Here is a 12,630-nt window from a genome sequence, read left to right as displayed (position 1 = left end):
AACATGTAAAATATAGTTAAGTTAATTCAAAATAGCCTACTTCTTACCTTAGAACAGCTGTTATACTAGTTTCTTTCTGGGAGGGAGTTTGGGTGTAGGAGAGGGGTCCAGGCTGGGGCAGAGTATTGGGATGCAGGGGAGGGTGAAGGGTGCAGGGTCTGGGAGGGAGTTTGGGTGCAGGAGGGGATTCTGACCTGGGGCAGAGGGTTGGGAGGCAACAGGGAGTGCGAGATGCAGGCTTCGGCCAGGAGGTACTTACCACTGGCAGCTCCCTGCCAGCAGCACAGCAGGGCTGCTGCCATAGCCCCATGTCACTCCCGGAAGTGGCCGACTGGTGGCATGTCTCTGCATGCACCTGGGGGGGACAGTCTCCGTGCACTGCCCAAGCCCACAAGCGCCACCCCTGCAGCTCCCATTGGCCAGTTTCTGGCCAACGGGAGCTGCGGGGATGGTGCTGGGGGTGGGGGCAGCACGCAGATCCTCCTCCCCTTCCACCTCTGCTGGGGCCGCAGAGACGTGCCAGCAGCTGTCTGCTTCCGGGAGCGGTGCGAGGCCACGGCATGCAGGCAGCCTGCCTCAGCCCTGCTGCATCGCTGGACTTTTAGCAGCCTGGAGATCGCAGTCGACTGGCAGAGGCTCCAGGATCGACCAGTCGATCACGATCAATGGGTTGGTGACCACTGAATTGTGTATAAATTATGGATTTATTTTTCTGGGCCCCCCCCTTAACCCGAGGCCCTGGGCTGCAGCCCCTAAAGCCCCTGCGTTAATCTAGCCCTGTCTGTGGATAAATGGGGAACTTCAATTTCAAATAGAGATTGGCTAAAATGTATACTTCTGATCCTTGAGGCACTTTGGCTATGGAGTCTAGTTTTTGGCTTAGGCCCATCATTAGTTTCTAGAGAAGACAATCTGTCACCTTGCACAAGTAGTACATTCTTTTGTCTGGCATCTTTGACATTCCCAGAGCTCTGAAAAACCTCCACTCCCTTCTCTGACTTGTTGCGTGCTTTGAGTAAAGCAGGGATGTATTATTAGTTAAGCAGAGCTGGGACTCTAAAAGACACTCAAGTTCCAGGTCAGTGAGACCTGGCATGTTAATCCATATCAGACAACAAACCACTCATTCAACTGGAAACAGTATCTCCTACAATGAGAACTATTGATTTTGCATATTCTGTGACTCTATTACCTTGTGTTAATGTGGAACATAAGGCATGCCAACTCTCCGTCAACTCGATAGAAAAGTGCTGTTCTTTTGGCCTATGTGTGCCAAGATCAATACAATTACCATTATAAAATACATCTGTTACCATCACAGTATCATTAACCTCAGTGACTTGAGCATTAAGAGGCTCCACAAGTGTCAAGGTATGGGGAAAACCACATTAGTTTATACACAGTTCTCAATACCTGGTTGGGTTTCAGAAAGATGCTGTCACTGCAGATGCTTTTGCAATTAATCAGACTCTTGTCTTTTCATTTCAAAAAGCCACCATCTAGTAATGTTTTTTCTGGAGCTGAAAACAGGGGTGTTTTGTGTTGGTGATCAGCATTGTATCAATGAAACAGCAGCAATAGCATCAAAAAAGGTTGAACTGTAGGAAGCAGATCTGGAAATACAAGCTGAGTTAGACAGGTGCAAATGGGGAAAGGACATAATAAAACATACTCTGGAAACAGGAAAAGAAGCTTAGAGACCAGGAGCCAAATTCTTGCCCAAGTTACATAGTACAACCTACTGACTTCTTAAGAATTGTTGAGGAAAGAATTTGGCCTCGATTTTAAGTCATGAGGGAAGGAACAAATAGAAACAGAGGAGAATGACCTACACTTGCACTACTTATTTGCTCAGCAAAAGAGTTCCAATTTGAAATATCACTTTCATTTTCTGCTCTCAACATTTCTTTAATGAACTGTCTGATTTTGAAGAGATGTATATTTGTGTGTTCTATTGAACTGCTAAAAGTGTTGGACACTGTTCATCGGTACTTGACTTATTTTGGCTCATCTTCCCTAAGTCATAGGGTGCACGATGTGGGTAGCATTTGTAGATATTAACCCCTTTAGAGTAGGTCTATCCGAGAGCTGGAAGGTGTAAATTCCAGTTTGAGGAGATGTACCGCTGACACTAGCATGGATTGAGCTAGATCTCTAAAACAGACGTAGCTGTGGCAATGCGAGCAGCATTAATGGCAAGCGCCCCGAGTATGTACCTGTAGACTTGGACTAGATTATAATCTCTGTTCGTAGTGAGCTAACTTGATCAGCACTAGCATCGTGGGTAAGTCTCCTTGAGCTGGAATTTACACCTTCCAGCTCAGTACATCTACACTGTGACAGAGTGTCCACTCCCCACAGGTGGTACCTCCTCCTGGCTGTCCTAGGGATTAGCTCTGCCAGGCATTGCACCCTCTTCTGGCAGTGTCTTCATCCATCCCATCTTGCCCCAGATACCGCAGCCTCCTCTTTGTGATTTGGCCCTCCGACCGGGTCATTTTGTGGTTTTCCCGTCCAGGGATTACCCAAAACCCTTCCATACAAACCATCTCAGGCAGTCTTCTCTGACACTGCCCAGTAGGGGAACATGGGCTCACCCACCACTCTGGGTTCCCGTCCAGGAACTCTGACCTGCTTTCCCGCAGCCCTTATTGCTCCTTCCTACATCTCCTGGTTCCCCTCCTTTCTCTAGGTGTACCAGCTCCAAACCCTTCTTCCAGAGAGTGGCTGCAGCCTTTGCTAGTAGCCCGTCTGTTGCCAGCTTCATGGCTCTATAGGCCCCGCATGCTCCTGCCCAGGTGAATCTGCTTTCAATCAATTCTCTGCTCACTGGTTCCCCCTCCCGGTGCAGCTGTGGAGTTAATTGGCCTGCCTGGCCATCTTAACCCCTTCCAATCTAATGGGAGGTGGCCTTGCTATCACATATACTCTTAGTTTGCTAGTGCTTAGTTTATTTTGGTGACTCATCTATGCCTGTAAGTGTGGATTTTATGAAGGGGCTTTAGGAACTCTGTCTCTGACCATAAAAGTTCGCTGCATACTTTCCATCTTGTTCAATGACATCAAAGCGGATTTAATTAGGTAGCATGTAGGGCCACATTTTCAAAACAGCTCAGGACCGGATTTTCAACTGCCCAACACCCATAACTGAGACAATATTTTCAAAGAGCTCAACTCTCACACAGGCATCCAAATATGGGCTGATTTTCCCAAGTGTTCAGCACCTAGGAACTCCCATTGTGACACTTATAGTCAGATTATCATGGGGCTCATCATGTCAGGTGCTGCTGAGCCTTTTAGAAAGGCTGGCCCCTGAAGGTAGTTGAAGGCTATGGAAAGACTCCTACTGATGTCAGTGGGCATTGGAACAGGTCCTTACTGAGGTGGTCCTTAAATGGGAGCTGAATGCCTGCAAAATCTGGCCCAGTTAGTGGGTGCTGAGCCGTTCTGAAAACTCTGGCCCCAGTGAACAGGTTGGTATCACAGCAATGCAGAAGACGTGTCACCAGCACATTGGCTTCTGGCTCATATTACATTTACAACCCCTACTTGTTGCCACCACCTCTTCTGGGAGAGCAGGGCAGTGGCAGCACTCCTGAACACCTCATGCTGACATGAGAAAAATCCATTTAGCTCCTCAGCAGACTGAATGAATAGTGCAGGCTAGCATTTGCTCTTTGGCAATTACATTAACAGTGCTCGGTGATAAAAAGAAAAACAATGAAACATATTCTGATTAATCACTCCAACTTATCTGGGAAGCAACGAACACACTCATCACTGGGAAGTTATTTTCTCACACTGCAACATTCCCACATGCTGGCGACTTGGGAAAACTGCCTCTTATAATAGGGGGAAAGGGGTTTAAATTCTCTGGCCAGCCCACAGGAGAAGACATGTTTTAGGAAGTATTACTGCAGGCATTCCAGGGCTGCTATAGCTCTCCTAAGTATGGGAAGTCTCTCAGACTTCCCAACAACACATTGTATTTAACAGCCTGCATTCTTTCCCAGTGTCTCCTTTCATTTTAATAGGAGGTATTTTTATTCCAAATGGCATTGCTGAAGAGAGGCAGAACAGATGAGAGAATGCTTTAGCAGGCTTGTTTTCTGGGATTCATTCCTTAAAAAAAGGAATGAAATGCTTTAAAAAAAAGAAAGAAAAGACAAGAAAAGAAACCTATGCTACAGTGAAAAGAATAAAGATGAACTAAGTAATGAAAAAGAACTTGAATGAGTTCAGAAGAGATAAGCAGCAAAGAGCTTCCACCCCCAGAACAGTAGTAGGATGACATGGAGGAAGGTCATAGTCTATGCAGTGTATGTTCATGTTCATTAGGAAAAAGGAAGGCACCTGTAAAAACAGAGTGTGAGAAAGGAGGGGTCATTATAACAGATGCAGTGCTGTGTAATTATATTGGCACAGCGGGTACCAGGAATGCATGGGAACCTCTCTCTTCTAAAGGGCGATAAAAACAAAAATGAGAAAAAGAGCAACTACTCTATCAGTCACATCACTGAAAATGTACAGAGCAACATTTTGTTATTTCACTGTGGTTAAACCACAAGAATGGCAGGCAAGAAATATGAGTTCTATTCCTAGCTCTGCTGACCTTAAGCAAGTCACTTAATCTTTGTGCCTCAGTTTCCCTATCCAGGATAATAATGCTTCCCTGCCTCACATGGATATTGTGAAGCTTAATTCAATAATGTTGTCGCATTCTTTGAAATCCTCTGATGGAAAGTGATATTTGCTGCCATTTCTTTTTTCATAATCACAAATGTAATGCACATAGATTTAAACACTAGAACTAGATAGCAGCTGTTTTTCCAGACTGGATTGTATGGATCTGTACACCAGTTAAGTAGGTACAGTGCAGAAGTCTACATGACTGGAATGTTATTGTTCTAACTTAATACTCAGGAAAGTCTGGAAATTCAAAGGTAGGGATCCCAGGGCAAATACATGTATTCTAGCGCCTGTCATTACAGTGGGCCATGAGACATACTGTTTGCCAAATATTTTTTTCTTCAGATATGGATTCACTAAACAATACTCCCATCTACAACATTAAAAAAATGGCAGCACCAACATGACATTTGCTGACCATCCCATTGTTCGCTCTGTGTGCACATCCCTCCTATCCAGCCCTTTGTCTGTCTTGTCTATTTAGCCCCCCAATTTTCACATCACATCCCCCACGACCCTGACTGTCCCCCCACCACAGGACCTGGGGTTGGGAGTGGGGCCATGGCTTTTGGGTGGGGGAGGGGGAGTGTATGGACAGGGATAAGGGGGCTGAGGCTGGGGCGACAGCTGGGGGCAGGTCTGGGGCTAGGAGTGGGGCCATTATTGGGAGTGAAGCCAGAGCAGGACTCGCTGGTGCTCCCTCCCTGCCCCCCCATGGGGCTGGCCCAGGCCCTTCTGTGCCCCCCAACATTCCTCCATACCCTTCCAGGGGGTGCACCCCACAGTTTGGGGACTACTGATTTAAATTGTTAACTCTTTGAGGGCAGCCATTCTCCCTTACTCTGTGTATGTACAGCGCCTAGCACAATGGACCCCAGTCCTAGTTAAGACTCCTAGATACTACTGTAGTACTATTAAAATAAACAATCATATAAAGTATTGAAATAATTTGCACACTAATAGTATTAAACAGATACATAGGAAGAGCCATATTGGTCTGCCACTCCAAAAATGGAGAGAACGTACTTGTTTTGTTTTCAAAAAGATCTAATCCTCTCTCTCTCTCAAAACACATGTCCAATAACAGTCATTAAGTTCCCTCCCTGCTCACTCCTCAATGGCTTTCACATATTCCAGTGTTCCCATCCCATCGCCCCCACCCAGCCCCTCCAGATGAAAATGCTTTTTCTTGCCTGCTTGTTTCTTGCCTGTGCTGTGAAAGCCCAAATCACCATTTCTTCTTGAGGTTTTCACTCAGGGCAAGCATGACTTGTAGACATTTGCCTCTGTCCCACTCTTATTTTCTGCATTCTGTAGCCTTCTCCCCACCCTCACACCAACCCCCACCCAGATTCCCTCTTCCATCAAAACAACACAATAAAAAATTCCTTTGGGTGGGGGTACCTTGTGGCTGGCATTTGTTTCTTCACCCTCCCACTACTGACCTTGAGACTGGAGGCTCTTCAGGCTCCTCTGATGTTGATGCTGCTCTTCAATCCGGTCCTGAATAGCTAATCTTCACCATCTGCGTCATTCCCTCTCAAAATGGCCAGACAGACTCTACTTTTTTTTTTTTGGCTGTGAATGTGCTCTTGGGGCAAAGTGGACTCAACTGGAGGGATCTTTACTAGCTGTTCTTCTGTCCTAGGAACGGGGCTTCTGGACTGTGGCCATACCCCTCAGCCTTTCATGCTATGTCTAGTGTTGGATTGCTGCAGGCCAAGTGCTAGCCCTACAGCCACTTTTCAGCCAGCTAGTGACATTGGAGAGACAGGTGTTAGGTACCAAAGCACTCTTGGATATTTGAACTAAAGTTGCATCAAATCAGAACTCCTTCAGAATGCTAATTGTTATTGTTTACTCATGATAATGTTGAAAGAGGAGAGTTCACATTAGGGGTCTCTTATTTGCCAAAATGAACAGTTCTGCATTTGATGAAAAAAAAAATTCACAGATGGAGTTTTGTCTGTCAGGTTATAGCCTGAAGCAAACACAAGGCAAACCTTAACTACAGTACACCTTAACCTGAAGCACTGTGGCCACGGATGGGTTTAGTAACAGACGTACCATTTACATACTGGGGAGATAGGTTGAATGGTAAAGTGCTACAAAATTTGGCATGATTTAAAATCATCATTTCAGAGACCTCAACTGAACTAACAAAGACGTTTGCAAGCCAACGTCGAGGTGCATTGGCAAAGCTGCGCAGAGAATTATGCAGATTTTCTGCCTCGTTTGTACAACGCTTCATTGGGAAGCAAATGTTACTATCCTCATTTTTATGAGCACCAAGTTCAACTTCTAAGTTTAAAAAAATCCACACTCTGCATTTTTCTTGCAAGCAAACAAAATGCACAAAAACACTGACTAATTTGCCTTGAACATTTACATCCTCAGAAGCAATGAGGCTGGCACCCAGTCAGTTTCTAAAATAATCCATTAGCAATTAATGTAAACTGCCTGTAGGTATTATCCAGTTGTTTCATTGGGTAGCACCCTTGACCTTTCCACTGCTCTTTTAAAGCTCATCTGGTGAATCCATCCATTTGGGATCTGTATGGCGTAATGCTGCTGTCACAGTTCAGGGCAATGGCACCTGTATAAAATTCCGTCTCATGGTCCAGCAAGGGCTTTTCACCTGTCATGTCTCTTAGGCAGAGACCCTCTGTCTCTCTCCTGACTGACTGAGGGTTTTCCAGGCTGCATGGTTCCCTGCCTACTCTGTGAAGACCCCACCAAGACAGACTGACTCAGTAGGCCAGTTTTGCTTTTCTACTCAGAGGCTACAAACAGCATAATTGCCCAGAGTTACAAGATACCACACAGCTTTTCCTAAACAAGCACATTTATTCTTAAGGTGAAAGCATTACAGAGAAAACACTAAAACAATAAAAGGACCTAAACACAGATAACCAGAAATCACCCCTACAAGTCCAACAAGGGCTCTGAGAGGTGGTCAGTCCTTCAAACCCTATACTGGGGTTGTTCTCTGGTACCAGTTCATAAATGGCTTGGCCCACAGTCACTCCTTTATACAATTGGGGTCTTTGATCTGCAGAGACATAAATAGGCAACCAGCCAGACACGGGTCCCCTCCTCAGTGCAATGCTTCCTAAGGTTGGATATTTGCATAACTGGAGGTGATAATTTGTATTCACCTCCCCCCAGGTATTTCTTAGGAACCCCACTTAACTGGCTGGTACATTGTTAACAATTGTCCTTTGAAGCTCATAACCTTTCCAAAGGCTTACACCAGCCATGTCTCTACTCTAGAGAAGTTACATACAACCCCACAATAATATATGAACTTTGCATTTTTAATACACAACAAACTCCTAAAATACTTGAAGTTAAATTGTATTGAATTAAGTTTATCTAGTGAGGTTTGTCCAGGATATTGTTGGAAATTGCCAATCTGTCACAGCTGCAACATTCCCTTTTCCCCCTGCACTGGTAGTTACTAGATCTTGACTTGATGCTTCGCCACAGCTCCTAGGCTGGAACTGAACTGTTATGTTCAACCCTCCTCCTAGGGCTACCTGCTGATCCTCCTTCTTTACATTGACTAATAGGCAAAACAGAGACCTTTCTGTGGAAAATTTGTCCCATTCCCCCCTCAACTGAAAAATTTAAAAATGTGAAATTTTGAAACCAGCTTTAACACCATGTTCCTGTTATATTTTGAGTGAACCTACCACCTGCCCACAGTGGTATTAGTGGAATCTAAGCAATTCAGAGTTAAAGAAAACATTCCATACTAAACTGGCACCAAAACGGAGAAAGGAAATACAAGCATAACGGTGCGACCGACGGACCATGAGGGAAATCCTGCTTCCATTGACGTTAATGTAGAAACTGCCATTGACTTCTCACCTTGATTTTATAAGGGTGAACTTGTCACTCTTTATGGGCAAGAGTACTCAGTGCTAGACTAACTCCACTTCCACTGTACTGAAGGTAATGGTGACTATAATGGGACCAGAGTTCAGTTAACACTGAGCACTGTTAAAAATCCCACCTCTAAATTAAATTTAAAAAGCCCTCTAATTTTCTACATGCAGTTTTGCACATTCCTGTTTGTAAATCCACATACACTTGCATGTGCCAATAAAATGCCTACTAATCCAACTACTGCATCGCCACATGCAGATAAAATGCTATGTGCACATATGTTGTAAGTGCATGGACAAGCTTGCCAGCATAAGCAGGTAAAGCAGAGATGATGTCTGAAAATATGGCCCCAAATGTTCCTTCTTTTTTCACTTAATGCAATGAATTTCATATTTGTAAATAGGCTGTGGTTTGTCCTTTACAGTCCCTTTATTTTTTGTTCTTTTGAAAAAGATAATGACAGATGGTAAAATATAATAATTTTCTACTAGTAACCTGGAATTCTAAGCAAGCCAATGAAAACAAAAAAAGTATATGGGATTCGTTTTTCCACAGAGTAGAAAAAGAGTAGAAGGGGAAACAGAGGCACCAAAATTTGTCCAAAATCAGACAGACATGAGGTCAGGGGCAGAGCTTTGAGTAGAGGCCTGGTCTCCTGAGTCCCAGTCTAGTGCACTAGGTAACAGACCACATTGCCTCTCAGATTGATGAGCATCTCCTTCCCTCTCATTCATTCTTTATTGTAACCCCCATCCTCTCTTGTCTGCCCTCTTTCCCTCCTCCAAGCTATGCTGGTTTTTCTCCCTTATTCCTCTTTTTCTGCTCTCTTTGCTCCCAGATATAGTCCATTGTCAATCTGCAATCCTCCCCATTTCTGGGAGAGATGCCCCTTTAGCCTTAAGCTAAGTGGAGCCTCTCGTCGGATCTGAAGCATTTTGAAGGGCAGTGTGGGGAAGCCAGAAGTGTGGCTGCCTGCTCTCTACCTGTTCTGTCTATAAATAGAGGATTTGATTCTCTAGGGCTTTCAGTCTGGCACATTTTATGAGCACTTAAATAAATAAAATGCAGACTATTTATCAGAGAAATCAGACTGGCTCCTTTGCAGCTGTTCCCATCTCTTGGGCAAATGCATATAATTAGATAGGATTTTTTTTAATTAAAAAACACTTGAATAACCAATTTGAAATCACTCCAGTCTATTGGATAAATGTGTATCTAGGCAAATTTTAAAATTTATGCTTAGTACAGTACCAAATAGACTAGAAGGAAATCTCAGATGGAGCCTCTCTAGTTTCCTGGACAGATGCGTATTGGGGCAGTTTTTAAAACATTTTTTGTAGCCAATAAGCAATGACCTTTTAGGACTGGTTAAGTCCAGATTTATGTTTTAAGGGGTGCTTTTATTGAGAATCACATTAGTGATCTGGACCAAGATAGACAGAGCGCACTACCAGACTATTGTTACTGTTTTCACAGGACCAAGCCAAGCTATTCTCCTGCCCGTGCCAAGCAATAAAACAATTATTTTGGCATTTCCACACACCGTTATGCACTCCCAACACTTGCAAACTGTCTCAATGAGATCCCCTTCTTGTGAAGATAGGTATATCTAAACATAGGGAAATTCTTCTCATCCCCACGTCCCCGCCCTTTTATTTTTTGACAAGAACCAAAAGCAAGTCTGATTGACATGAGATCGTACATACAGGTACATCTTGGTATGAATGAGGGAACAGGCTTTGCTTGTACTCAATGTCCCATACTATTGACTTTTTCAATTATTTTTTCCCATATGTTAGCATTGCAGTCAGGGAACAATAGGAGAGCTCTCCGGTGGTTAATTTTACACCTTGGTTTCAATCCAGCAGATAATACAGATTGTGTAGCCTAATGGATAAAGTTTCTGGGTTTCCAGGACAGTGAATTCAAATCCCAAGGGGGGAGGTTATTAGAAATCTTCATCTCATTTGCAAAAGGATATCACGTTTTCATCACTTCATCTTTCTCATCATCAAATACCTGAAAAATCTTGTTTCAAGAAGCATAATACACAATATTATTCTCCATATAGTTTGCAGGACATGGTGCATGTATACAGGGCCTTATCCTGCATGGGGCTCAGCGGCCTCACCTCCCTCTGGCTTTGCAAGGATTAAAGATAATACCTTGGACAAGGCAGCCAGCTCTCGGAAGCACTCCACGCAAAAAAACAAAAACAAAAAAACAAAACCCCCTAAAAAACAGCCTTAGCATTGTAGTGCCCTCTTCTGGCTAAGTTAGGAAAGGAGGAAGACACTTGTTTCATACAGTAGGGATGCATAAATATACTTGTTTTACATTATAGGGGTTTTTTGCTTGTATTTGTTATGTCAGTGGCAGTCACAAGATACTAGGTCAGTCATGTGGTTAGGTACCTGGACTGGGACTCAGGAGGTTTGGGTTCAGGTCCCACTTCTATAACAGATTTTCTGTGTGACCTTGGCAAGTCACAATATGTTTGTCTCAAGTCCCCGTCTGTAAACAGGATGATGATGATAATGATAATGCTTCCTGCCTCCAACCTTGTCTACTTAGACTGTGGCATGGATGCGTTTCTTATGTATGTGTACAGCATTTAGCACAATGGGTCCCGGTTTTCAGTTTGAGCCACTAGACATTACTGTCAAACAAATTATTATTAAGAAGAAGCAGTACCTCACAATCAAGTAGATTAGATTTAGTACACTTGGGAATATTAAACTAATGTAAGTGTACATAGTTTACTGGGCATCACTGGTATTCTTTACATACAAGCTAGGACCTATGCTCTCATATAAAGGATTTCACAGGAATCCTTTGCAAAGAAATATTATTTAAAGTTCTTTCTTTAGGAGACAATTTTTTTTAAAGTGACCTAATATTCTCATATTTTATTTTACAGTGCATGAGAATAGTAGAATTCATGGTCTTACAGAGGATCCCCCAAAAATGCCACATGGATCTGGGAAGGGAAAGGAAGTCAGACAACGAATACACTTCTGCAGCCTATCCATAGGTGGGCTTTGGAGATGGGATACAATAGAGAGACTGGAATAAGGAACGCATCTGTTTTTAACTGTTAAAGCTTTGTGCATTTAAGTGCAGAAAAGGTTCAGTCCATTTTTTCTTTCTATTGGAAGGGATGGCCTTTATGTACAGATATAAAATGGATTCTGTACTTTCAAGGTTACGGTAGTATTAGTCTTTTTTTCCCCACTCCATTTTTCTTTTCATTTCATTTCATAGCTTTTCATCTCTTCAATGGCATTTTCTTACACTGCTTATTTCAGCACTGTGGTTATTTCCTTTTACAAAACCCTCTGCAATATATTTTCAGCCACTTTCACAATGGACACAAGCTTCTACGCAAAATTAATTCCTATACAGTCATGCCCATACATAGACATTTTACTCATTATTTTCTTATGTAGAGAACAACCCATTCTTTGAATTTTTTCAGCTAAAAGTCCTATTGAAACTAAGAAATTATACACTTTTTGGAAAACAATCTTACTTAATATCCTAAGGCCTCTAGATCTCAGACAAATGCTCTTCTTTGAGTTTATAAAAACCAAGGTCTCTAGATTTGCTAGAGCACCTTTGCTATTATGATTCTTTCATTCCCAATACACATCTGGAGATTTCAGACAATCAAAATTAGTAAGGCACAATTCATTGAGCTATATTTGTTTAAACAACAGTATTTCTCAGCTGCCCTTTCCAGCTGCAGGTCAAATCATATAAAACCAAAGGGTGTTCAGAAATTATTAAGCATTGTTGGGTAGGCAAGTGGAATAAAATGCCCTGGAGCAGTAAGTCTCACTGAAATCCCAATAGGAGGGGCTTGAGTTAGAGCTGATTTGTATATGCTAGTTTTTGGGAGGCTCAGCAGAGGAGCACTTGAAAGCAACAGGGTGTTAGAGATGGGCCAAGAGAAGAGAAATGCAGTATGCATGAGAGAGTGGATTCTATGAAGAGCAAAGGAAACAAACATTCCTATATCCCAACACAAATATAATTGAGTCATCCTAT

At 43.1% G+C, this 12,630-nt stretch overlaps 1 long non-coding RNA gene across 1 annotated transcript; it reads right to left on the bottom strand.

Annotated features, from left to right (window-relative positions):
* Nucleotides 1-582: 582 nt before the first annotated feature.
* Nucleotides 583-12,630, bottom strand: LOC122457927. Its single transcript, XR_006277678.1, has 3 exons — nt 10,456-12,630; nt 1,117-1,122; nt 583-593 (listed from the first exon to the last, which is right to left on the bottom strand). It is a non-coding gene; the product is annotated as an uncharacterized LOC122457927 (long non-coding RNA).

The sequence above is a fragment of the Dermochelys coriacea genome, chromosome 1, assembly GCF_009764565.3.
Source record: "Dermochelys coriacea isolate rDerCor1 chromosome 1, rDerCor1.pri.v4, whole genome shotgun sequence".
In the NCBI taxonomy this organism is placed as follows: Eukaryota; Metazoa; Chordata; order Testudines; family Dermochelyidae; genus Dermochelys; species Dermochelys coriacea.
Note: the sequence above shows the minus strand (reverse complement) of the source record. Positions and strands in the feature narration are given on the sequence as shown.